This window comes from Hemiscyllium ocellatum, chromosome 3, assembly GCF_020745735.1.
Source record: "Hemiscyllium ocellatum isolate sHemOce1 chromosome 3, sHemOce1.pat.X.cur, whole genome shotgun sequence".
Taxonomy (NCBI): Eukaryota; Metazoa; Chordata; class Chondrichthyes; order Orectolobiformes; family Hemiscylliidae; genus Hemiscyllium; species Hemiscyllium ocellatum.
In genome coordinates, this window is record NC_083403.1 from 58,922,298 (window position 1) to 58,948,913 (window position 26,616).

At 44.2% G+C, this 26,616-nt stretch overlaps 1 protein-coding gene across 1 annotated transcript in view; it reads right to left on the bottom strand.

Annotated features, from left to right (window-relative positions):
- LOC132832338 (four and a half LIM domains protein 2-like) overlaps window positions 1-26,616 on the bottom strand; it is a 65,610-nt gene that overhangs the window by 27,970 nt on the left and 11,024 nt on the right. The gene's annotated exons all lie outside the window — the stretch shown is intronic.

Sequence of the window (26,616 nt, forward strand, 5' to 3'; positions counted from 1 at the left end):
AGAGACAAGAGAGAAATCCCATATAATGGTTGAAGAGTTGAAAGTAAAGTACAGTAACAGCTGCATGTAAGCATTCTGAATAAATTACCTGGAACGGAATTTTGTTAGCATGAATGGGCTGAATTCAGAAAGGCAAAGACTGGTAAAATGGACCCATACAAGCTCATGAATAAGGAAAAGTAACATAAATTAAATGGAAGTATTTCAAAGACAGGTTATAAGTAAAATTTGGTGGTCCCATTTTAAAAAAAGTGAAGTGATTTAGAGTGGAGAGATGCAGAAGGTGGCAAAAAAAATGAATAAAGTTGTTTTTAAAAGCAAAATAGCACATGAGATCCTTAGCTTTATGAATAGAAGCACTACAAACAGAAGCAAAGCAGTACTTTCAATAGATCACTGGTTAAGCCATAATGTGTTCAGTTCTAGGCACTTTTAGCTAGTTGGGTAGGGTATGTCCCTCAAACAAAGGCAATTGGTGCTTAATTTAGGAGCTGGATATCAGGTTTAGAAACCCTTGCTAAAGTGCCTTTTGGTTTGGTGGGATTTGGAGAGGTAGCACAGGTCTCTTGCCTGCTCTCCAGTTGGGCAGGTGAGAACCATGCTCCTTCAAGAAATTTTACCTAGGGGGCTTTAAACTAACTCTGCAGGGGCATGGGAACCTAGACTGTAGCTTTAGGGTGCAGGACCTGGAGTGTAGGGAGGTTAGGAACATGGCATCAATCTGAAAGGAGGGTGCCTGTAAACAGGAAGGTAGCTTGAAGTGTGTATACTTCAATGCGAGAAGTATACGAAATAAGGTAGGTGAACTTGCAGCGTGGGTTGGTACCTGGGAGTTCGATGTTGTGGCTATTACGGAGACATGGGTAGAACAGGGACAGGATTGATTGTTGCAGGTTCCAGGGTTTAAATGTTTTAGTAGGGTCAGAGGTGGAGGTAAAAGAGGGGGAGGTGTGGCATTGCTTGTCAAAGATAGTATTACAGCAGTGGAAAGGACAATGGATGAAGACTCGCCATCTGAGGTAGTTTGGGCTGAGCTTAGAAATAGGAAAGGTGAGGTCACCCTGTTAGGAGTTTTCTACAGGCCTCTTAATAGTCCTAGAGAAAGGATTGCGAGAAAGATTCAGGAGAAGAGTGAAAGTAATAGGGTGGTTGTTATGGGGGACTTTAACTTTCCAGATATTGACTGGGAAAGCTATAGCTCGAGTACGTTAGATGGGTTGGTGTTTGTCCAATGTGTGCAGGAGGGTTTCCTGACACAATATGTAGACAGGCCAACAAGAGGTGAGGCCATACTGGATTTGGTTCTTGGTAACGAACCAGGCCAGGGGTTAGAATTGTCGGTAGGTGAGCACTTTGGGGACAGTGACCACAATTCAGTGACTTTTACTCTAGTGATGAAGAGGGATAGTGTGCACTACAGGGCAAGAGTTATAGCTGGGGGCAGGGAAATTATGCTGCGGTGAGGCATGACTTAGTATGCGTGGCTTGGAAAAGTAGGCTTCAAGGGAAGGATGCCATCGATATGTGGAGCTTGTTCAAGGAGCAACTATTGAGTGTCCTTGATAAGTATGTACCTGTCAGGCAGGGAGGAAAGGGTCGTGTGAGGGAGCCATGGTTTAATAAGGATTTGGAATCCCTTGTTAAAGGGAAGAGGGTGGCCTATGTACAGATGAGGCATGAAGGTTCAATTGGGACGATTGAGAGTTATAAGGTAGCCAGGAAGGATCTGAAGAGAGAGCTAAGAGCAGCAAGGAGGGGACATGAAAAGTCCTTGGTTGGTAGGATTAGGGAAAACCCAAAGGCTTTCTTTAGGTATGTCAGGCATAAAAGAATGACTCAGGGTAGGAATAGGTCCAGTCAAGGATAATAGTGGGAAGTTGCGTGTGGAGGCTGAAGAAATTGGGGAGACACTGAATGAATACTTTTCGTCAGTATTCACTCAGGAACAGGACATTGTTGCCGATGTGAATATTGAGTCACAATTAATTAGAATGGATGGCTTTGAGATATGTAGGGAAGAGGTGTTGGAAATTCTGGAAAGGGTGAATATAGATAAGTCCACTGGGCCTGATGGCATTTATCCTAGGATTCTCTGGGAAGCAAGGGAGGAGATTGCAGAGCCATTGGCCTTGATTTTTATGTCCTCATTTTCTGCAGGAATTGTGCCAGAAGACTGGAGGATAGCAAATGTGGTTCCCTTGTTCAAGAAGGGAAGTAGGGATAACCCTAGTAACTATAGGCCTGTGAGTCTCACTTCTATTGTGGGCAAAGTCTTAGAGAGAATTGTAAGGGATAGGATTTATGAACATCTGGATAGGAATAATGTGATCAAGGATAGTCAGCATGGTCTTGTGAAGGGCAGGTCGTGCCTCACAAACCTTATTGAATTCTTTGAGAAGGTGACTAAGGAGGTGGATGAGGGTAAAGCAGTAGATGTGGTGTATATGGATTTTAGTAAGGTGTTTGATAAGGTTCGCCATGGTAGGCTACTGCAAAAAATATGGAGGTATGGCATTGAGGGTGAGTTGGAGGTTTGGATTAGGAATTGGCTGGCTGGAAGAAGACAGAGGGTAGTAGTTGATGGTAAAAGTTACCAGCGGTGTTCCGCAAGGATCTGTTTTGGGACCATTGCTGTTTGTCATTTTGATAAATGACCTGGAGGAGAGGCTAGAAGGTTGGGTGAGCAAGTTTGCGGATGATTCAAAAGTCGGTGGAGTTGTTGACAGTGAGGAAGGATGTGGCAGGTTACAGCGGGATATAGATAAGCTGCAGAGCTGGGCAAAAAGGTGGCAAATGGAGTTCAATGTAGCTAAGTGTGAAGTGATTCACTTTGGTAAGAGTAACAAGAAGATGGAGTACTGGGCTAATGGTCGGATACTTGGTAGTGTGGATGAGCAGAGGGATCTTGGTGTCCATGTACACAGATCTCTGAAAGTTGCCACCCAGGTAAATAGTGCTGTGAAGAAGGCATATGGCGTACTGGCTTTTATTGGTAGAGGAATTGAGTTCCAGAGTCCTGAGATCATGTTGCAGTTGTATAAGACTCTGGTGCGGCCGCATCTGGAGTATTGTGTGTAGTTTTGGTCACCATACTATAGGAAGGATGTGGAGGCACTGGAACGGGTGCAAAGGAGGTTTACCAGGATGGTATTGTAGGAAGATCGTATGAGGAAAGGCTGAGGCACTTGGGGCTGTTTTCATTGGAGAAAAGAAGGTTTAGGGGTGACTTGATAGAGGTGTACAAGGTGATTAGGGGTTTAGATAGGGTTGACCATGAGAACCTTTTTCCACATATGCGAGGGGGCAGAGCTTTAAATTAAGGGGTGGTAGGTATAGGACAGATGTTATGGGCAGATTCTTTACTCAGCGAGTTGTGAGTTCATGGAATGCCCTGCCAGTAACAGTGGTGGACTCTCCCTCTTTATGGGCATTTAAACGGGCATTGGACAGGCATATGGAGGAAAGTGGGCTAGTGTAGGTTAGTTGGGCTTGGATCGGCGCAACATCGAGGGCCGAATGGCCTGTACTGCGCTGTATTTTTCTATGTTCTATGTTCTATGAATTAAGAATTATTATGTCATCCACAAGCAAAGAGAAGGGATTTCCACAGCATGTAACTAGCATGCCAGATTAAAGATAACTTTCAAAGAGACTGAAGCAAACTGATGATTTGTTTTTATGCCAAAGTTTCAGGCATTTCATTATGACTATATGTCTGAGTTTGTCCAGTCTGCCACATCAAAGTGCCCATCTGACTGTGGAATAAGCCAGGGCACTTTAATCCCCTGACCTTATTGCAGCCCAACTCATAGAGATACGACAGCTCGCAGACCTCAGCTTCCCTCGGTGATAACTCATAGCCATTGGACAGAATGAGTGCCTGTCTGGGCTATGCCTCCTCTATACTGTTACATGCATCTGCATTTAAAAGAGAATTGAGCATTCTCCTCAAGGAGAACTATCTCTGGAAGATTTTTGTGGTGATAGCAATTTAAAGTGTTACACTTATGACACAAAAGTAAATTGCATAATTCCTACAAATTTCAGGTATTCCTAGTCAGGCTATCCCCTCCCCCCACCTTGTCTCAGTCAAACCCCTCGAACTCAGCACCGCCTTCCTCTGGGACACCCGGACCAACCAACCCAACCACCCCGTGGCTCAACACTTCAACTCCCCCTCCCACTCCACCAAAGACATGCAGGTCCTTGGACTCCTCCATCGCCAGACCATAGCAACACGATGGCTGGAGGAAGAGCGCCTCATCTTCCGCCTAGGAACCCTCCAACCACAAGGGATGAACTCAGATTTCTCCAGTTTCCTCATTTCCACTCCCCCACCTTGTTTCAGTCAAATCCCTCGAACTCAGCACTGTCTTCCTAACCTGCAATCTTCTTCCTGACCTCTCCGACCCCAGCCCCATTCCGGCCTATCACCCTCACCTTGACCTCCTTCCACCTATCGCATTTTCAACGCCCCTCCCCCAAGTCCCTCCTCCCTACCCCCACCAACCCAACCTCCACTTCCGGCACCTTCCCCTGCAACCGCAAGAAATGCAAAACTTGCGCCCACACCTCCTCCCTCACTTCCCCCCAAGGCCCCAAGTGATCCTTCCATATCCGCCACAAATTCACCTGCACCTCCACACGTATCATTTACTGCATCCGCTACGTCCGATGTGACCTCCTCTATATTGGGGAGACAGGCTGCCTACTTGCGAAACGTTTCAGAGAACACCTCTGGGACACCCGGACCAATCAACCCAACCACCCCGTGGCTCAACACTTCAACTCTCCCTCCCATTCCACCAAGGACATGCAGGTTCTTGGACTCCTCCATCACCACACCATAGCAACACGACGGCTGGAGGAAGAGCGCCTCATCTTCCGCCTAGGAACCCTCCAACCACAAGGGATGAACTCAGACTTCTCCAGTTTCCTCATTTCCCCTCCCCCCACCTTGTCTCAGTCAAATCCCTCGACCTCAGCACCGACTTCCTAACCTGCAATCTTCTTCCTGACCTCTCCGCGCCCACCCCCACTCTGGCCTATCACCCTCACCTTGACCTCCTTCCACCTATCGCATTTCCAATGCCCCTCCCCCAAGTCCCTCCTCCCTACCTTTTATCTTAGCCTGCTTGGCACACTTTCCTCATTCCTGAAGAAGGGCTCATGCCCGAAACATCGATTCTCCTGCTCTTTGGATGCTGCCTGACCTGCTGTGTTTTTCCAGCAACACATTTTCAGGCTATTTCTTGTGTATATGGAACATTCCCTATGTGCTTCTGGCATTATGTGTTCTGTATTTAAAATATCTCCTTTTTCTGTCTTTAAGTCAATGGCACGTTCCCAAAGTATGAGTGAGTGTTGTGAACTTTCCCTGTCACCCTGTGCTGCAATAACATGACCATTATTCCATTGGCTACTTTAATTGCTATGATAACCTTTCAAAAGAGATAAAGAAAGTATTCAGTCTCTTCCATAACTTCAGGATTAAATGGGCAAACTCGAATATTTCAGCCTATGTAAGCCTGTATTAAGAATGGTTCCCTCACCACAGTGGCCTTCATTAGAATGCTTCTTTTTTCTACTTGAGGCATTTCAGTTGCAACCCTTGGTTTCTTTCCATTTCTTGGAATCCCCTCATTTTTCTCCATTCTCATTCCTCTCCCTCTCTCTCTCTCTCTCTTCCTGTCTCTCTCTCTCTCTCTCTCTCATTTTCCCTTTCTGTCTCTCCATTCCAGGAACTCCAATTCTAATTTTAGCTGTTCCAATTTTAAATTGTCAGTTTCCCTGTCCTCAGGCTCTACCTCTGGATATTTCCTCATTTGTTTTGCCATTTCTGTTTATTATGGCTTTCAGAGTGCATATAAATTCTAAGTGCCTATCTTTACTGAACATTTAAAATTCTTTTATTCAAATTCTTCTGTAAACTTTTGGGCTCTCACAAGTATTTTGCCCTGCTTCATGCAAGCCTTAATATCAAACATAGATACTTCAGTGCTTTTCGTTTTCAGAGATTCTGTTTCTTTTTAAACAGCTCTGGAAGTAACAAGTTGTTTCTCCCCAACAACCCCTCCTCCTCACTTCAATTGTTTTGTTTTCTGGCAAAACTCTGCCCATCTCTGAGTTCCCAAGTTTGTTATGGTCAGGTGAGGAAAGGTGTTGCAATTCTCCTATTTAAAAAAGACGTCAGGTCATTCACCGCAAACATTTCTATTTCATTTAAGTACACAGCTTTCATATTTCAATTAAAATATAGATACAGTAATCAGATCAAAATGATGGACCTAATAATAAGGTTTCCTTGAGTGAAAGAAATGGAACTTTACTATCTACTAATTGTACTAATTGTAATAAAATGCAACACTAAACACGTAGGTACACAAACACATTTAAGCAAGAGTACAGAGAGTAGTATAACGGTTACATGGCTTATAGGCCATTAGAGTCCTTGAGGTACTTGGCCTTTTGGCTAAGATCAAGTGCTTGTTAGAACAGGTGACGAGTGGTGAGTTGTAAGAGCTCGTCGAGATCGTCGCTGAATCGTGATTGGACGTTGGAGGGTCGTTTGGTTGTGCTGACCTGCTCTTAGGAGAAAGTGAGGACTGCAGATGCTGGAGATCAAAGCGGAAAAGGTGTTGCTGAAAAAGCGCAGCAGGTCAGGCAGCATCCAAGGAGCAGGAGAATCGACATTTCGGGCATGAGCCCTTCTTCAGGAATGAGGAAAGTGTGCCAAGTAGGCTAAGATAAAAGGTAGGGAGGAGGGACTTGGGGGAGGGGTGTTGGAAATGTGATAGGTGGAAGGAGGTTAAGGTGAGGGTGATAGGCTGGAGTGGGGGAGGGGCGGAGAGGTCAGGAAGAAGATTGCAGGTTAGGAAGGTGGTGCTGAGTTTGAGGGTTGGGACTGAGACAGGGTGGGGGGAGGGGAAATGAGGAAACTGGAGAAATCTGAGTTCATCTCTTGTGGTTGGAGGGTTCCTAGGCGGAAGATGAGGCTCTCTTCCTCCAGCCGTCATGTTGCTATGGTCTGGCGATGTCCCGTTGTGTGTGCTTCCTGCGCAGAGGAGTCGGGTTGTTACAATCCATATGTACAACCTTCATGTCCCAGCAGCAGTTGTCCTGACCTTCCTGAGAAGACACATCCAGGTCGAGGGAGAGAGTACCGATGTGGTCGATCCTTTCGGGATCTGGACCAGCAAACGACAGGTCAGGGTAACCCTGAAGGTCGCTGCCAGTGGGAACATCCTCCACATCTTCCAGCTTTGCCATCGGAGGAAGCAGAGGTTACCTGACATACGCAGGGCAGCCGAAAGTGTGCCGAACCTGCGGGAGGTCAGGCCACATGGCAGCGGATTGTAAGGTGACCGTCTGCCAAAACTACAAGCAGGAAGGCCACCCGACCAAGGAATGTAAGGAGGCCAAGAACTCTAATCTGTGCAGAGAGGCGGGCCACATGTACAAGGCCTGCCCACGACGAGGGGCCACAACCTATACACAGATGGCCGAAGGTGGTAACACGAGCCGTGGACCACCTAAGACCAGCAAGGCACCACAAAACAGCAAGGGAATGGTGTCTGGAGGCACCCAGAAGGAAGGGCAGGCTGTAGCGGAGCAGATGGCAGACAGCGGGGAGGTGCAGCAGCCGATCCAAGCTCCTTCAAGACAGATGGAGGAAATGGAAGAGGAGGGAACAAAGGAAGCAGAGGATTGGATTACTGTCAAAAGCAGGAAGAGGAAACCTCACCAGGCCCCCAAAGCCACCCAGCGAAGGGGGAAGCGACACCTACACGACGAGGAACAGGCAGATCTTCCGACAGTGAGGATGGGTGCAAGGTGGGTCGTCACCAGAGGAAGAGACAGAGCGCCGTGGGGAAAAAGGAGGACAGCACCGCCCAAGCAGGGAAAGACGATCCCTCTGAGGGGATGGGTAAAGGCCTCTCTCCACCCGGTGAGAACCAAGAGGTACCCACCAGCCCACAACTCCAGGTAACTGGGAGCAGCAGTCCTGTGACAGCCCCGCTGTCAGATGGAGAACTGGACTGTGCGGACCCTGGGCCCGACCCGAAGACACCAGAGTGGGGAAATGGACCCAGTGTGGAGCCGAACAGCTACCTCAGCCCTGGGAGGGTCCAGCAGTTTGCCGTCATCACGGGGATGCACACAGCTACCCCAGAGGGGCAAGACCAGCAGCAAATGGACACTGGTAACCTCATAAACTGATAAAAATGGGGATAAGAGTGGCCAGCATCAATGTGCGTAGCATCAAATCGGCCACGCGATGTGTTTCTACGATGGCCTTCCTGGCTAGCGTTAAAGCCGACCTCCTGTTTCTGCAGGAGTGTGGGATACCGCACCTCAGCAGCTACAGGAGATAGTCAAGCTTGTGGGCCCATGGGCCGTCAGTGTGGTCGGGGGGGCAACGATAGCCGCGTCTCCGGCCTGGGTATCCTGTTGCGAGATGATGCAACGTCACTATTTCCAAGGTTAAGGAGATGATGGGCGGACGCTTCCTCGTCATCGGCGTCATGCACAGGAATGCTCCCCTGAGACTGTGTATGCCCAGTGGGTAAGAGTGAACGGTTGGCCGTCCTGCAGCAGCTTCCACTGTTGCTGGCTACGTCCAGGCTGGTCATTCTGGCCGGAGACTTCAACTGTATCATTGATGCAGATGGACGATCCGGCGGGGGGGACAGTAAACTAGACGCCACGCCCAGAGCCCTGATGGACACGGTAAAAAATGTCAAGCTGCATGACGTCTTCAGCACCCTTGCAGATGGAGTGCAGTGTAGATACACCTGGTCACGGGCAGACGGGTCTATCCGCTCGAGGATAGATTACCTGTTTGTGTCCCGAATGCTCTCAGTCAGATCTACCGATGTCAAGCCGGTGTTCTTCTCTGACCACTGCCTCCTGCTGGCCGACTGTCACCTACAGGACGTGCAGCGGGTGGGTAAGGGAACGTGGAAGCTGAACACAAAGCTGTTGACCCCGGGAAACATTAAGGAGCTCAAGAAGGACTACGCAGGTTGGAGAACTGTGAAGCCCCTCTGAGTCCCCAGCGGACTGGTAGGAAACAGTAAAAGGGAACATCAAAAGGTTCTTCATCCTCAAAGTTGTACAGGAGATAAGAGAGAGGCGGGGAAAACTGTCTCAGTTCCAGGAAAGTATGCAGAACCTGCTCCTGCTGCAGACAATGGAGGTCGATGTCACGGAGGACCTCAATGAGGTGAAGGGCCAGCAAGCCTCGCTCTTTGCCTTGGAGGCTTCCAAGATAATCTTCCGGTCCAGGGTCCGCTCGGTGGAGCAGGACTAGACGTGCTCACGTTTCTTCTTCCAGAAGGTGCACAAAGAGAGCTCTGTGCTCAGCAGCCTGAAGGAAGAAGATGGCTCGATAACGTCATCTCAGGCTGACGTCCTGAAAATCGGCAAATCCTTCTATGCCAGTCTGTATGACACAAAGCCAACCGACAGAGCAGCCTCCCAGTCATTCCTGTCCTCTATCACGGAGGTCTTAGATGACAGAACACGGGAGAGGCTGGACCAGCCGCTATCTCTGGACAAGCTGACCAAGGCCCTCGAGTCCTTCGAAAAAAATAAAACTCCCGGAAGCTCCGGCTTACCGGTTGAGTTCTATTCTGCTCTGTGGGACTTGATTGGCCAGGACCTGCTGGAGGTGTATGTCAGTATGCTTCGGGCAGGTACCATGAGTGAATCCATGAGGAAAGGCATCATCACCCTCATCTACAAGCGGAAGGGGGAGAGGGAGGAACTCAAAAATTGGAGACCAATCTCACTGTTGAATGTGGATTACAAAATTCTGTCAAAGGTCATCGCCAACCAGGTCAGGTCTGCTCTGGGGTTGGTGATTCACCCTGACCAAACCTGTGCTGTACCGGGCAGGAAGATCGCTGAGAGTCTCGCACTCCTCAGGGATATGATCGCCTACGTGCTGGACAGAGGGGTGGACACCTGCCTGATCAGCCTGGACCAGGAGAAAGCCTTTGACAGGATATCACACAGGTATTTGAGAGATATTCTCTCCAAAATGGGCTTTGGGGAGGGACTCTGCAATTGGATCAGACTGCTCTACACCAACATCGTCAGTGCAGTCTCAATCAATGGGTGGGAATCAGATAGCTTCCCAGTCAGATCTGGAGTCAGGCAGGGCTGCCCTCTCTCTCCTGCCTAGTTTTGTGTGCTGCATAGAACCATTTGCCGAGTCCATCAGGAAGGATGCGAGCCTTAGAGGGGTGACTATTCCTGGCAGCGGGGGCCTGCAGGTCAAGGCCACCCTGTACATGGATGACGTTGCCGTTTTCTGCTCGGATCCGCTGTCGGCGCGCAGACTCACGTGCATGTATGACCAGTTCGAACGGGCCTCGGGGGCCAAGGTAAACTGAGGCAAGAGCGAGGCCATGCTCTTCGGGAACTGGGCCGACCAATCCTCAATCCCCTTCACCGTCAGGGCTGACCACCTGAAGGTGCTGGGTATTTGGTTCGGGGAGACTGGGGTGTGCGCCAAGTCTTGGGAGGAGCGTATCAGCAAAGTGAGGCAGATACTAGGCTGATGGAAGCTACAGGCGCTCTCCATCGGGGGGAAAAAACCTGGTCATCAGGTGTGAGGCACGGTCATTGCTGTTATACGTGGCACAGGTCTGGCCTATTCCCAAAACCTGTGCCGCTGCAGTCACCCGGGCCATCTTCCAATTTATATGGAGGTCAAAGATGGACCAGGTCCGAAGGGACTCGCTGTACAAAGATCTGGGCAACGGGAGAAAAAACACACCCAATGCCACCCTCACCCTGATGGCTACCTTTGTGTGTGGCTGCATCAAGCTGTGCGTGGATCCTTGGTACGCAAACACCAAGTGTCACTACGTACTGAGGTTCTACCTGTCCCCGGTGTTGCGAAGGATGTGCCTGGTCTCGCTGCCGCGGAATGCTCCGAGTAGTTGGATCATTCCGTATCACCTGTCCTTCGTGAGAAGTTTATGAAGAAAAACACCTTTGACCACAAGTCCATCAGGAAGTGGTCAGCACGTAATGTCCTCGAGACCCTTTGGGAAAAGGAGAGGGCGGATCCTATCGAGCAGTTCCCTGAGCAGACTGTCAAAGCCATTTGGCAGAATGCCTCATCGCCAGAACTTTCCAACAAGCACCAAGACATGGCTTGGCTGGTGGTGAGAAGGGCTCTGCCTGTGAGATCCTTTATGCACGCCCGAACTCTCAGCCGCACCGCACGCTGCTCTCGAAGCAGCTGCGGGGGGAGGGGAGGAACAAGACTGTCACACATCTCCTTCTGAAATATGCCTACGCAGAAGAAGTCTGGAGAGGAATGCAGTGGTGTTTGTCAAGGTTCGTCCCAAGCAGCGCCGTGATGCGGGACTCCGTGCTCTTCGGTCTGTTCCCCGGAATGCACACCGAGACGAACATCAACTGCGCCTGGAGGATCATCAGTTCGGTGAAGGACGCTCTCTGGGTGCTCAGAAACATGTTGATCTTCCAGCTGAAGGAGTTGACCCCGACTGAATGTTGCAGACTGGTACATTCCAAGGACCAGGACTATGTGCTGAGGGACGCGCTGAAGCTTGGGGCAGCTGCTGCCAAGGCACGGTGGGGAGGTACCATCGTGTAACATCTGCCTACCTAAAGAAGAACAGGAGGCCCATGCAGTCATTGGGGCTCTGCTGACGCCTCAGCTAAATATATGGGCATATGATTGATAAACATACAGACCTGTATATAAAAATGATAAATTCTGATCTCTATGTAAATGTTAATGTATGTATGGCATGACCAACTGTACAGACCATCAAATTATTTTATGAATAAAGTATATTTTTTGAAATAAAAAACAAGATGCGTACTGCCTGCAGGATTTCCCTGGGGCAGGCTACTTCGACGTGACCTCCAGGAGTGTGAAGGTCTTCAAGGAGAAGGAAGGGGAGCCGCTATTCTCCATCTTGTCGGCGATCCTGTTGTGTGTGCTTCCTGCATAGAGGAGTCGGGCTGTTACAATCCATATGTACAACCCCTATGTTCCAGCGGCTGATGTCCTGACCTTCCTTGGAAGGTACGTCCAAGTCGAGGGAGAAAGCACCCTTCGGGATCTGGACCAGTAAGCAGCAGGTCAGGGTAACTCTGAGGGTCGATGACAACGGGAACATTCTCCACCCACCCTCGAGCTTCGCAATTGGAGGGAGCAGAGGCTACCTGACATTTGCAGGGCAGCCGAAAGTGTGCCGAACCTGTGGGAAGGCGGGACACGTGGCGGCGGATTGCAAGGTGACCATCTGCAGGAACTGTAAATAGGAGGGTCACCTGACCAAGGACTGCCAGGAAGCAAAGAGCTGCAACCTGTGCGGAGAGGTGGGCCACATGTACAAGACCTGCCCAAGACGGGGCGGGGTGGGGGCACTTACGCACAGATGGCTGGAGGTGACAATGTGAGCCGTGGATCCCCGAAGACCAGCGAGGTCCACCCAGACAGCAGGGAAAAGGAGTCTGGTGGCACCCAGAAAGAAGAACAGGCTGGAGCGGAGGAGGCGGCAGCCAGTGGAGAGACACAGCTGCTGAATCTAGCTCTAGCTGGGCAGATGGAAGCAATGGAGGAGGAGGTAATCAAAAGGCAGAGGAGTGGATACCTGTTAAAAACAGGAAGAGAAAATCCTGCCAGGCCCCCAAAGCCTCCCAGCAAAAGGCGGTAAAGACAGCTGCACGAGGGAGGGACGGCCAGCTTTTCGGATGGTGAAGACGGGCGCAAGGAAGGTCATCACTAGAAGAAGAGCGCCATAGGTGAAGAGGAGGGCATTTCCTCCGAACCAGGAAACAACGGACCCCCCGAAGTCCACCCTCCACCCAGTAAGAACCAGGGGTACCCACTGCCCCACAGCTACAGGTAACTGAGAGCTGTGATCCTCTGACAGTCCCATTGTCACACACAGAACTGGACGGTGTGGACCCTTGCCTTGGCTCAATGACATCGGAGCTGGTAAATGACCGCCGTGAGGAGCTGGATAGCTACCTCAGCCCAACGAGGGTCCAGCAGTTTGTGCTCACCATGGGGATGCAAACAGCTACCTCAGAGACAGGACAGTCCAATGGACAATGGTAACCCCATAAACTGGGTGTTAAAGAAGGTTCCTTTGCTATCATATGACAGGGGGCCCACTCAGTAGGTGGGTTCCGCTGAAGCCACAGCTAAATACTAAAAGACTGGATGGTTAATAAATGGAACTGTAAATAGGATAACTGTAAATTCGCTTAATTCAGTCTGTTCTCTGTAATGTTAAGACATGTAATGTACATATATGAATGACATGACCAATTGTACAGGTACCAAATATTTATTTCTATGAATAAAGTATATTTTGAAATTTAAAAAAAATTAAATTTTGAAACTGAGATCACTGTTGGTTAATTGTTGATTCTTATCATGAGCAGCACTGAAGTTTGAAGTTATCTTTGAGTTTGCAGGCAATGGTTGTTTTTCTAGTTGCCTATCTTCAACAGTTGAAAGGAACAGGGAGAGACACTTTCAGTCATTACTGTTACCAATTCATATTTCTTTCTCTCTGTTCAGCTGCTCAAACAACTCCTGAAACCTGACACATTGTATATTCCTGAGTTAGCTCAAATTGAACAGTTGCAGTCAACACTTCCATGAGAACTATGTGCAATTTATGGTACAAGTGCAAATTTAACAGGAGATCAAAATATCCTGATGCTGACTCAGTTATCTGGTTTCCATGTCTTCAGATAGAAATAGTACTTTTGGCGTACCGGTTTTAATTATCACAAACTAGGATCCTGGACTTGCTTCAATTTGTGATCAGGTGATCACTGGAACCATTTTAGATCAATATTTGTCCTTCTTAAAAATAATTTTAGCTTATGAAAGTCCTAAGTGTTAAAATCAGATGAGGGAAGTTGAAAATCGATAGTGTCTGTTTAGCACTATTATAACAAGTTATATATCTCTAAAATGGTTTTATTTTATACAGTTGTTTTATTTTGTAGCGAGGTGACTATTTCATTTTGTCTGCTTTTGTACTGTATACAAGGGTGAGAAGATACATATCAGTCAGTACTCCATCAACATTTAAAATGTAAAAACCAAAACAATTGTGGATGCTGTAAATCAGGAATAAAAACAGAAATTGCTGCAAAAGCCCAGCAGATCTGGCAGCAACGATGGAGAGAAATCAGAGTTAACAAGTGACTTTTCCTCAGTTCACAGATACTGCCAGACCTGCTGAGCTTTTCCAGCAATTTCTGTTTTTGTTTAACATTTAAAATGTGTTTTACAATACGCGAGTTTGTTGGACACAGTGGCTAAACGAAACTGTTTCCACAAAGTTAATTCCTCCAGTTTGGAGACAGGAAAAGGCTGTCATTGATGATAATAGGAAAATAGTTTCAATTGGCTGCTGCAATTCACAGAAGCAGGATCTAGAGGATGAGACTGATTCCACATGAACACAGAAAATAAAAAGGCTCTGTAGTTTTCAAATTAAAATCACGTTACTTTGTAAATTAATTGGATTTTTGAATTATACAATACTTATTTTATCAATAGCTTAGATGCTATATATTTATCAGAAATTGGTAGGAATGTAATCTTTCTACATTAAAACATAAGTACAACAAAAAAAAATCACTCTAGCTATTGGAAATTATTTGTAATTCAATCATATTTATTTACTGCAAACAATTGGAAACTTGATGACAATGAGATAATGCATGGGAAACAACTTGAAATGAATATGAAACATCTGTTTGGCAGCAGGCATTCATTTTCTAATCCCTGAATAGATGCAGATGTTCCCCTTGCCTTTGAAAGTATTGTTCTTTTAATAAGTTACCTTGCCTAAATATTCCTGCAGCCACTCCAAAGCTCAGTTTATCACAACATTTAGCTTAGCTATGGAAAAAATCTGGAGTAATCTAGAATAAGAATATTTATTTGGAAGAAGACTGAGTTGAAAGGGTTGAGAGTGGCAAACTAAAATGAAAGATTGGTAAACAATATTATAATGAAGAAAAACTTGCCTTTAAGAGGTTTGGGAACCATTAACAGCCTAGGGATTACCATTGACCAGAAACGTAACTAGACCAGACAAATCAATGCAGTGGCTACAAGAGAACAGAAGGTGGGAATTTTCAAATGGCAGATAACTTATCTCCTGACTCCCCAAAGTCTTGCCGTCGAGCACAGGTCAAAGGTTTAACAGAACACACTCCAATAACAACCAGAAAGCTTCACATCATCCAAGTGAAAGAAGTCAGTTTGATCGGCATCACATCCACAACTTTAAACATTGTCTCTCCAGCACCAGTGTTCAGTGGCAGCAGTGCGTACCATCTATATTGTTTGATTGATTGATTGTTGTTACATGTACCAAGATACAGTGAAAAGTGCTGTTTTGCGTGCTAAATTGCATCAGGGTAGCAGAATAGTGTGCAAAATGCAGTGTTATAGCTCAGAGAAGGTGCAGAGAGAGAGAGAGATCAACATTAACATTTGAGAGGTCCATTTGAAAGTCTGATAACAGTGGGGAAGAAGTTTTTCCTGATTCTGGAACATCAGCTGAGTTTCAGGGTTAGTAATTTAGCGATAATACCACTAGGCCAAATGCTCTGCCTTCAGTATAACTTTGGAACATCAATCCTTCAGTGAAAACAGATGTTTAGATTCTGTACCGCAGCCACACCTTCTATCTCCATTCATAGATCCCCTTTTTTGGTTCCTACGTAACCATATGCCCCTCTTACTGGCTAAGGACAGGAAAATTGCATGACCAGCCTGGTGATTAAACAGCAGCAACGGATTGAAGCCACAGGTACAGGGTAGTTGTGGGGAGAGGGGATTTGGAGGGAAGGTTGGGGAGAGAGAGAAAGGACATAGAGACTGAAAGAGAGAGAAAGAAAGGATTTCCCAAAGGTTAAAAAAATACAGATTGGGGAAGAGCTTAGACAGATGAAAGTTGCTTGGGGAAATTAATCACCACCCCAATCAAAATCGCACTACCCTGAACCACAAGTCCCGAACCCAGAGCTAGATTTCTTCCGAAATTTGAGGAGTGTGATATGAAGTTCTTCTTCATTACTAACGACAAGTGAGCAAGAGAGTTATAATGACTGCAAATAATATGAATATTCATGATACTAAATATAACTTGAAAACTACATTCCTGAGGATGGCTTTTGATTTTGCTGTCTCTAAGATAGTTTGCCATTTTTTAAAGAGCCTACAGCAGTAAGAGAATGAGAAATCCACCCACTGTCAACTAATGGCCCATAACACTTTGCAAGAGTCTTGTGTGGTGTCCTATTCTGAACAAAATGTGTTTTCAAAATTGTTTCCAGGTGCAACTAAATAGACTGATTGCACATGAGTGGACAGCTGGTAGGAACACCATAGGGCAAAAACAACTTCATTTATGCAATTTAAGCCAATCAACTTGCTTCAAACTCTCTGCTGGCCCATGACTTCTTATCTACATCCAATTTACACTGCCTCTATCCTTCAGGCTTTTCCATGACACGTCTACTTTCTTTGGCAAGGCAGCAGCAGGCCCCAACATTACTGCCACCTGCAATAAGGTTAGGCCTAGGATTCAGGCCTTGGTGCAAGACAGGTACATCACTCCTCCTCTGGGTACTCAGCACCTGTAACTGAATGTCAAGCTCTTTACATTTAAAAATAATGTGAGAATGATGAAGTTCAGGCATTAGGGCAGAACCCCAAATTCAGCCAGTGTCAAATTATCAATCTGGCTGACTGAGTCAAGTAAGAAGATGAAATCCTGTTTTAGCTGGGATATATATATTGATTGCGGGATCTCTGTAAATTCTCAACACAAATCCAACTTAATAAAGGAGTGAGGGCAGGGTTGTCATTATTACCTTTCTGTTCAATGGACAAAGTGAGGACTGTAGATGCTGAGGATCAGTGTTGAAAAGTGTGGTGCTGGAAAAGTACAGCTGGTCAGGCAACATCCAAGGAGTAAGAGAACTGATGTTTCAGGCATAAGTCCTTCATCAAAAATGTGATGAATGTCATTCCTAATGAAGAGCTTATGCCCAAAACATCGATTCTCCTGCTCCTTGGATGCTGCCTGACCTGCTGTGCTTTTCCAGTGCCACACTTTTCCACTATTCTGTTCAATGTCTATTCATTATTGTTGATGCCATTATTATTGATGGTTGGCTGTACTGTGTACTTCCTGATAGATGCAGCATTTCTTTGATGTAGGAATGTATGTCTAAGGAATATAATATGTATCATTTACCTTTTGAGCAATGAGCTAACTGGTACCATATAGCGTTGAACGTTCTAGCCATGGTTTTGTTCTTTTGCATAACTGAAGAGGGAATCATGAAGGCACCATTTGTACCAGGTGTCAATGATATAGGTGCTCTGGTGCATGCCAGTTCCCACTTTGACCTGGCAGTCAGGACTAAACTGAAATGACAAAGGGCTCTTTCATCTTTCCAATATGATTTGCAAATGTGCAACATATGTGCCTTATAAAGTGTATGCACAAAAGAATTCCTAAGTATGCAGTGTAAAGGTTTCCTCTGACCCTTGTGTGAGTTCCAGCACCAAGAAAAGAAACCTGTGGAAAAGAAGGGGAAATCATTAAAGAGGATGGCTTTGCAAATATTGGCCTGAGGCAGTGACACAACCCAATCTGTTAAATTCATGGTGTTTAATTATGTGTTCTTAATGTGTGTTCTGTTGCTGTTTTTAGCCATTTTGAATCATGTACCCCTGTATATGAGCTGGGTCAGTGAAGTAGATTGAATTTTTTAGTGTTGATAGTACAATCTTAACTGTGAGATGCAATGATGGTTACAAAGTTATTTAGTTTTCAATTGAGTGCTTCTCCTGAAATGGTTAACCAACTGTTCCACTTTTTGAAATTTTACTGCTTCATAGTTTTACTTTAAAACATAAAACACAGAGGATTAACATAGATAATTTTGGCAAGAAGAAATTCATTTTTCTGACTTTGTTAGGAAAATCACTTGTGAAAATATTAATAAAACAATTGGAGAGGCATAGTGGTGCTGTCACTGGAGTCAAAATTTAGAGTCTGATGTTAATGCTTTGGGGCAGGGGGACAGATAATGTAATTTGAATTCAATTAATAAAATATAGAGCTAAACACTGATCTTTTGGTGACCAGAAAACCATTGTTGCTTATTGTAAAATCCTACCTGGTTCACTAGTGACATTTTGGAAAATAAATTAGAGCTACATGAAAGTCCATACCTACAGCAATACGATTGACTCTTATATGCCCTCTGAAAGGGTAAGTTGTATCAAATGCTATGAGGTCTAAGAAAAGGAATGTAACTGACTGAATTGCAAGACATGGCATAGATACCAGAACCTAAAATGGCAAACCAAGTTCTGTCGACTCTGAGGAGTCATCCTCAGTAATATCTGGGAGTTCGCGCCAAAATTGGGAGAGCAGTACCACAGAATAGACAAAAAAGCAACTTTTGTAATCATACTCATGGAACTGGACCTTATAGTGTCCCAGGTATCAGTACCCTTGGATACATCTTATCTCATTGGCAGGATAGATCCACCAGAGGCAGCACTGTAGTGATTATACAGTTAGTGGACATTTCTCTGGAAGTCTTTAACATTCATTCCAGACACAATGAAATCCAATGTCATTGGATCAAACATGGACAAATAAACCTGCTTCTGATCACCACTGACCACATCCTTCAGTTGATGTAATATGATTCTATTCGGCATAGGAGCAGGAGTTAGGCCATTCAGTCTGCTCTGCCATTCAATCATAGCTAATAAGTTTCTCAACCCCACTCTCCTACTTTCTCCCCATAACCCTGGATCCACTTGACAATAAAGAACAATCTATCCCAGTTTTAAATATACTCAATGACCTGGCATCCATATCCTTCCGTGGCAGTGAATTCCATAGATTCACTACTCTCTGGCTGAAAAAATTTCTCCTTATCTCTGTGTTAAAAGGTCTTCCCTTTATTCTAAAGCTCCTCAGGTCCTAACCTCTATTACCAATGGAAACATCTTCCCAACATTTACTGTGTAGGCCATTCAGTATTCTGTACGTTTCAATTAGATCCCCCCTCATCCTTCTAAACTCCATCAATGAAAGATTCTAGTCTTCAAACATTCCTTATATGTTAAGCTTTTCATTCCTGGACTATTCTCACAAACCTCCTCAGAACACACTCCAGGGCCAGTATTTCCTTTCTGAGATGTGGGGCCCAAAACTGCACACAATACTCCAAATGTGGTCGGACTGCTGTAAGCATTGAGGCTGGAAAAGGTACAGCCTGTATTTGGAGTAGGCAGCTTTAATGCCCATTACCAAGAGTGACTCAATAACACCACCACTAACTCAACATGTCAAGTCTTGTAGGATATAAGCACTCAACTGAGTCTGCAGCAAATAGTGAAGGAAACAACAAGATTCCGAGATAATTATCCTGTAATTCACTGCTTTTTATCTCCTTTTTTGCTTTGAATGAAAGAGTCACATTTGTAATTTGCCAAACTAAGTTGAAGCATTTGTATCCACCTCCAGCCAGTGGAACCAAGTAGCTGATCCACCTCAGCCTTCATCTGAAGTCTCCAGCATCACAGATGCTAAATGTTGATTCATACTATGTGATATCAAGCAATGGCTGAAGGTATACAATACTATAAAAACTATGTGTATTGATAATAATCCAGTAATAGTACTTAAGATTTGTGTTCCCCAACTAACCATGCACTAACTAGCCTCATGTAAGCTGTTGATGATCAGCAAAATGATGGAATGGGCTATTGACAATGGGAAAGAAGCACTTGCTCTGCAATGACCTGCAATAACCTGTGATGCCCAATTTGAGTTTTGCCAAGACCACTCAGCTGATTTCATTACAGCCTTTATGCAAATATGGGCAAAAGAACTGAATGCCTGAGATGAAGTGACTGCCCTTGACATCAGAGCTGCATTTAACTGAATCTGCCATTGAGGAGCCCTGGGAAAACTGGAGTCAGAGGGAATCAAGAAACACTCTGCTGAATAGAGTCAAAACTAGAACAAAGGTTAATGGTTATTGGAGGTGAATCATCTCAGTCCAGGAGCATCACTGCAGGGATTCCTTTGGGTACTGTCTGAGGCCAAACCTTCCCTCTATTGTAAAGTTAGCAGTGAGAATGGTCAATTTTGATCATACAATGATCAGGACCAGTCCTCAGATACTGAAGCAATTCATGTCCATGTGCAGTACTCTGGTTTGGACTGAAAAGCAGAAGCAACATTCATGCCACACAAAGGCCAGGCAATGACCATCTCCAATAAGAGATAGTCTAACCATAGTCGCTTGAAATTCAATGGTGCTAGCATCACTGAATCCCTTGCTATTAATCTGCTGGGATACGATTGACTAGAAACTGAGCTGGACTAGCTGTATAAACAGCTACAAGATCAAGTCAGAGGTTTGGAATTCTGTGGTGAATAATTTTCCAGCAACACATTTTCAGCTCTGATCTCCAGCATCTGCAGTCCTCACTTTCTCCCCGCAAAACCTGCCCACTATGTACAAGTCATTAGTCCATTAGACCATAGATCAATTCACTAAAGCTCCTTTGACAGAATGTTCCAATTTCATGATCACTACTACTCAGGAGAACAAGGGCAACAGATGCATTGAAGCCCTGCTACCTGCAACTTTCCTCAAAGCCACACCACCACTCTAACTTGTCATATATCACTGGAACTCCCAATCTCCCAGCATTATGCATGCACCTACACCCCAAGGACTGCAGTAGTTCAAGAAGGAAGGTTACATTCACCTTCGCAAAGACAATTAGGGTAGAGCAGTAAATTCTAAGCCATCCAGCAATACCCACTCCCCAAATTCTGTGAATAACAGAAAACAATGAACTTTATTACCAAACACAGTTTTAATTATAGTTCAGGTAAGATGAATTGGCACATAGAAATCAATTTGTGTTGTGGCAGTAATATTGTTCTTTGGTATCGTGCAACAAATTTGCTCTTAAGAATGTGTACATCATCAACTGATCAATAAACTTTAGACATTTATACAAGTTATGAAACTCATTAACTTCTTGTGAACAATCAAACTATCATTATCGATAGGGCATAATGGATGACAGCTATTTTTTCATTACTGATAATAAATGTATATTCTTGGGAATTGCACTTTTCAACAACATATTTTCCTGCAATTTTATCTGTTGATGATTAATCAGTAGACAGAATAAAGCAGCCAATTCTCCCAGATAGTACGAATGAAAGAAAATGTTATCATTTTGCTAATAAATACCACCAGGCTCAGAACTTCAATTTGAAATCAATAAGCGGATGCCAATTAACTGACTGTTCACTCCACCATAGTGCCCAAGGTTGGGGCTACTTTGCAGGGGAAGGTGTGAAATTAGCACCTTCTTTCAAAGCACCACGATGGGTGCATCTAGGACAACTACCAGCAGTAAAGAATGCTGGGAAATGTGGTGTTCACAACTGCTGGTGTGCCACTGTCTTCTTTTGTGACAGAGATACCAGCACCACAAGAAGAACAAAGGAATGGGCCAATGACCTCTTTCTCAGGATATTTAGGTACATCCTTGCAATCTTTCTCTACATCCTGAGAACAGATGAATGAAAACATTCCTTTTGTATGCTATTTGAATTGGGAAATGCAGGAAGTGAGAGGAATGTTGTCTGGAAAAGGCAGGTGTAACTACTTTTGGGGTTAAATAAGCATTCTAGTTTTTAGTTTAATTAATATTGGTGATCAGGAAATATGAAGAAGTTTCTTAACAGAGCTATTGATAGATCATAGACTTTAAATGGAAGAAATCCATGCATTTACTGTTTTTTAATTACTATTCTAAGGAGAACTCCTGCCTGAATACTACCTAAAAGAATAGACTCTCCCAAATGACTGCTATTTTACATATTCTGTTTATTGACCGCGCCCACGCTGACTCTCACTGCTTTGCTCTGGTTTTAAGCATTTGTAATTTGCAACTAACTACAATAGATAATAATCAAAATATACAATTTTTGGTGGTTTTAAACAATAAATGCTAGCACCATACAAGAGACAGCAATAACTAGAATAATTGAAATCAATCTTCAATGAATATTACATGCTATCGTTACATATTGAATAGATTGTCATGGAAAATTTAGCTGTCTTATAGAAATAATTACAATAAAAACTGTTGAATGATATAATGCTTTAGAGTGTTGTGTTTAAAGTAATTAGAAATAAAGTAGCTCCCTGCTTGTGTACTAAGATTCCTGACTTCATCAGTCTTTGTTTTGCCATTTCTTAATCCACTATCCTGTGTGAAATTTGGAATGATAAGTGATATGCTTGGCAAAGAGTAACTATAAACCTTTTAGGACATTTAAAAGCTTCTTTGACATAAAGCAGGAACAGCTGCGACACTCTACTCAGGTTCAGAATGTTTACATGGATTCTACTTTTAACAACTGGAGTCGTGCCACTGGGTCCAAAGAAGCAGATAACCTTCCTACGAATGCAACCTCTAACCCACAAATACTTGCAAAATAGATAAAATAATTTGCCAAACGTGTCAGGAGTCCATTGATCTATTCTTGCCAAAATGTTTTTCAGTTTTAGTGTAATGCATGTTATTATTGTAGCTGTGCTTAGTTCAGTGAAGCCTCATTAACATGCACTCGAGTTAGAAGTGAAAATTTTTCACATCGAGGGTGGGGGATGCTGGAACGCATGCCAGTGGAGGCAGTGGAAGCAGGCACGTTTGCAACATTTAAGGAATATCTTGATAGACACATGAATGGCAGGTGAACCGAGGGATAGAAACTATGCATGGGATAAAGTAGCAGGTCTAAATAAGGATTAGAAATTGGCCTAGGTTTGGTGGGTCGAAGAGCCTGCTCCTGTGCTGTATGGTATTGTAAAATCATGTGGAGGAACGTAAAGGCAAATTCAGTGACGCTGTGTTGTTGAGAGTGGAATGGATGCAGAATTAACCCCATAACACTAAGCTATGTGTGACACTCTCATTTCCATCAAGCAAAGAATGATTAAATATTACTTACCCAATATTGTTATTTTCTGATTATTTAAGTAACTTTTGCCTGTCTGGATTGTTGGGGCAGGTGAATTAATGAATGTAGTTTGTGCATTTCCTCACAAAGCACTGAATGGTGTCAGGAATGAAGGAGAAATTGCCCTTTCTGTTTGATTTTACTCTTTCCACTCATTAAAATTTTGTAGTCACTATTTAGTATCTCTTTGCTTCTCACAGCTAGGACACGGAAGTGAGCAAACCTGCAAGGCTATCCAACCAATTGTTCTCAGCACGAAGTATTATGTACTTGTGCAGCACTGTTCATTATTCAGTCAAGTATTTCCAAAATATGCTTTTCACATTCTGATTAACTCTTAATGCATGCATTTTTTTTTGCCACCTAGCTAGATGCAGGACAGTAGATATAGATCTTAGCTGATGATGAATAGTCACTCCTATTAATGGTGATGAAACAGGTACAAATTCAGATTTTCTCTAATTCCCATCAGTAAGCACAGGAACTGGAACAAGGCCTGAAATAACGATAGTTATGCTCTTGGCTTCACAACAATTTTGCATTATACTGTCATAAACAGCACAGCCCTCTCCAGCTCCCACCCTACCTCAGATCATTGGCAGCTGACAGAAAATGGACAAGTCTAAATGTACCTGCAGCTACAGAAATGCTGCAGTCTATGTCAGGACTGTCACAGGTGAATGACTAGTGATGTTGGGGGTGGCAGCTGTGTCCCAGTGGTATTACTCACAACTCTGTGTCTGATTGGAGAGAGACTTCAGCACAACATCTAGTGGTGCAATCTGACACATTACAAAGCAAAATACATTGCTGTACTATTAGAAGCACTGCCTTCAACTGAGATGCTGAACTAAAACTGTTTCTGCACTCTCAGCCAGAATAATAGATCCCGCAGCACTATTTATAAAAGGGAAGTCCTGCTAACCGATATCTGTCCTTCACCACCTAAAAACATTTGATCATCATCACATTGCTGATTGTGGAACAGGCTTTTGGCTCTTTTGCAATAGTGACTGTACTTCAACAGTATTTAATTGCCTACAAAGCTCTTGAGATTCTGAAAAGTGCAATAAAAATTCAAGTTCTATCTTTAAGAATTACTTAGTTATCTTTTGACTTATTCAGTTCAGCAGAGTGAAAATAATGCTAAAAACCTAATGTAGATTAAACCACCAACTGTTGTCTCTGACTCTAATGAGACAGCACGTCTATAGTCTGGAAGGATTGTGATGACTTTATCTTAACCTTTATTGAAGTGAAATATCAATTATATTTTTTTGTGTCTGTCTGTCTTTTCTCCCATCCTCATTCCTGAGGGTTGAACCATGGACTCTTATTGGTTTGGTCTGTGCTAATGGATAAAATATTGTGGCAAATGGCCGACCAGGAGACTCTCCCATTTACCATGAGCCATTTGGAAGGACAATCAATCTGTTTGACCACATGACAAACTCATCTTCGAGACCAACAAGTTGTAGAATTTGAATCAAACATGGAAATTCTGGCCAAAGGCAGGGAAATTGCCATTAAGCTATTTGACCTAGATTTGTCTCTCAATTCACAATACAGCAAATGTCAATATCTAATTAATATCAATATCAGATTATTTATATGATTGAAAAAAGAATACAGGTCGTTCTGCTACAATGCATGTTTCTGCTATAAGTGCATGATCTGCTTTTGCAGCTGTTGTATTTATATTGCAAATCCAACTGTGTTTCTGGTCAATGTTCACTTCCAGGATGTTGGTAGTGGGGGAGTTCAGTGATGGCAATGTGAATGGATGTCAAAGGCCGGTGGTTTGGTTGTCTGTTATTAGACATGGTCATTGCCTGGCATTTGTGTGCTGTGAATATTACTTGCCAGTTTTCTGCCCAAGCCTGGATACTGCCGAGCTCTTGCTGCATTTGAACATGGAAGTTGCAAATTTTGCTGAACATTGTGCAGTCATTGGTGAACACTTGGCACTATATCACTGTTCCTTCACTGTCATTGGATCAAAATTCTGGAACTATTTCCCTAACAGCACTGTAGGTGTTTCTTCACACCATAAATGGAGGAGGTAAACAAGGTGGCTCCCTAATACATTTTTAATGGTAATAAATACTAGCCTTGTCAATGATGCCAATACCTCATTGACAAATAAAAAAACAATCCTTGAAGCTCTTAGAAGAGTTGCAGAGTTATAGAGTCATACAGCATGGAAACAGACCCTTTCGTCCAACCAGCCTATGTCGAACATAATCCCAAACTAAACTCGTCCCATCTGCCTGTGCTTAGCCCGAGTCCCTCCAAACATTTCTTGTTCATGTATGTAGTCAAATGTCTTTTAAACTTTATAACTGTACTCTCTTCCATTGCTTCCTCTGAAGGTTCATTCCACACACAAAACACTCTTTATAAAAACATTCACCTTATGTCTTTTTTAACCATTCTCCTCTCACGTTAAAAATATGCCCCCTAATGTTGAAATCCCCCACTCCAGAGATAAGACACCTGCTATTCATTCTATCCATGCCCCTCATGATCTTATAAGCCTCTATAAGGTCACCTCTCCACCTCTAACACTGCAATCAAAAAAGTCCTAGCCTACCCAGCCTCTTCTTACGACTCAAACCCTCCATTCCCAGCAACATCCTGGTAAATCTCCTTTGAACCCTCTCCAGCTTAATTGTATCTTACCTAATAACAGGGAGACCAGAACTGGACTCACCAGAGTCTTGGACAACCTCAAAGTCCCGACTCCTATATTGAAATGTCTGAGCAATAAGGTTTCGCTTGAGAGTTCCCTGCACCTCCCATCTGAATTAACTCCACAGAGGCCGGTATCCCTTCACCAAGACACCCTTTATTTACACTTAGAAAGTCCTTAACACTGGTTCAGTTCCCTCAGAGCCAGCTCTCAGAGTGTCAGAATGCCTGACACTCCTCATTTTACTTTTGTGCCAGACTAACAGCCCCAATCACCTGGCTGACCTCATTACAATCAGTACACCGTCTCATCAGAAGTATGCATGCCTTGCAAAAGGAACATGTGCATTCAGAATCTGTCCCTTTTTCCTGATCTATTGTACGCAAAATTTAAAAGTTGCAACAGACACAAAGGTGACCTAAAAGTTTGGGAGGCTTAATCCTTCAGAATCATCAATCATAGAACTGTCACATGCATTGATCTGCTCACACCTAACATATGTGGTCCAGTTCCATGAATTACATGACTCTAAATGTTTGTTACAACCATTTCATATCTGGATTCATTCTGTTCTTAAATGAATTTGGGAACTGAACATCACGACATTCTGTTGTAATTTAATATATTTCTGCCTGCACAACATCAAAACCATTCCAACGTCTCATGAGCAAAATTCCAGATTTGGTAGGTGGTACTGAATAAAAGCTTGCATGTGACTAGGACAATTGACCACCTTCAGTTCAAAGTTAATTGTGATCAGATGGTTGACCTCCTTGGAAGAGTCACTGACCCTTTATT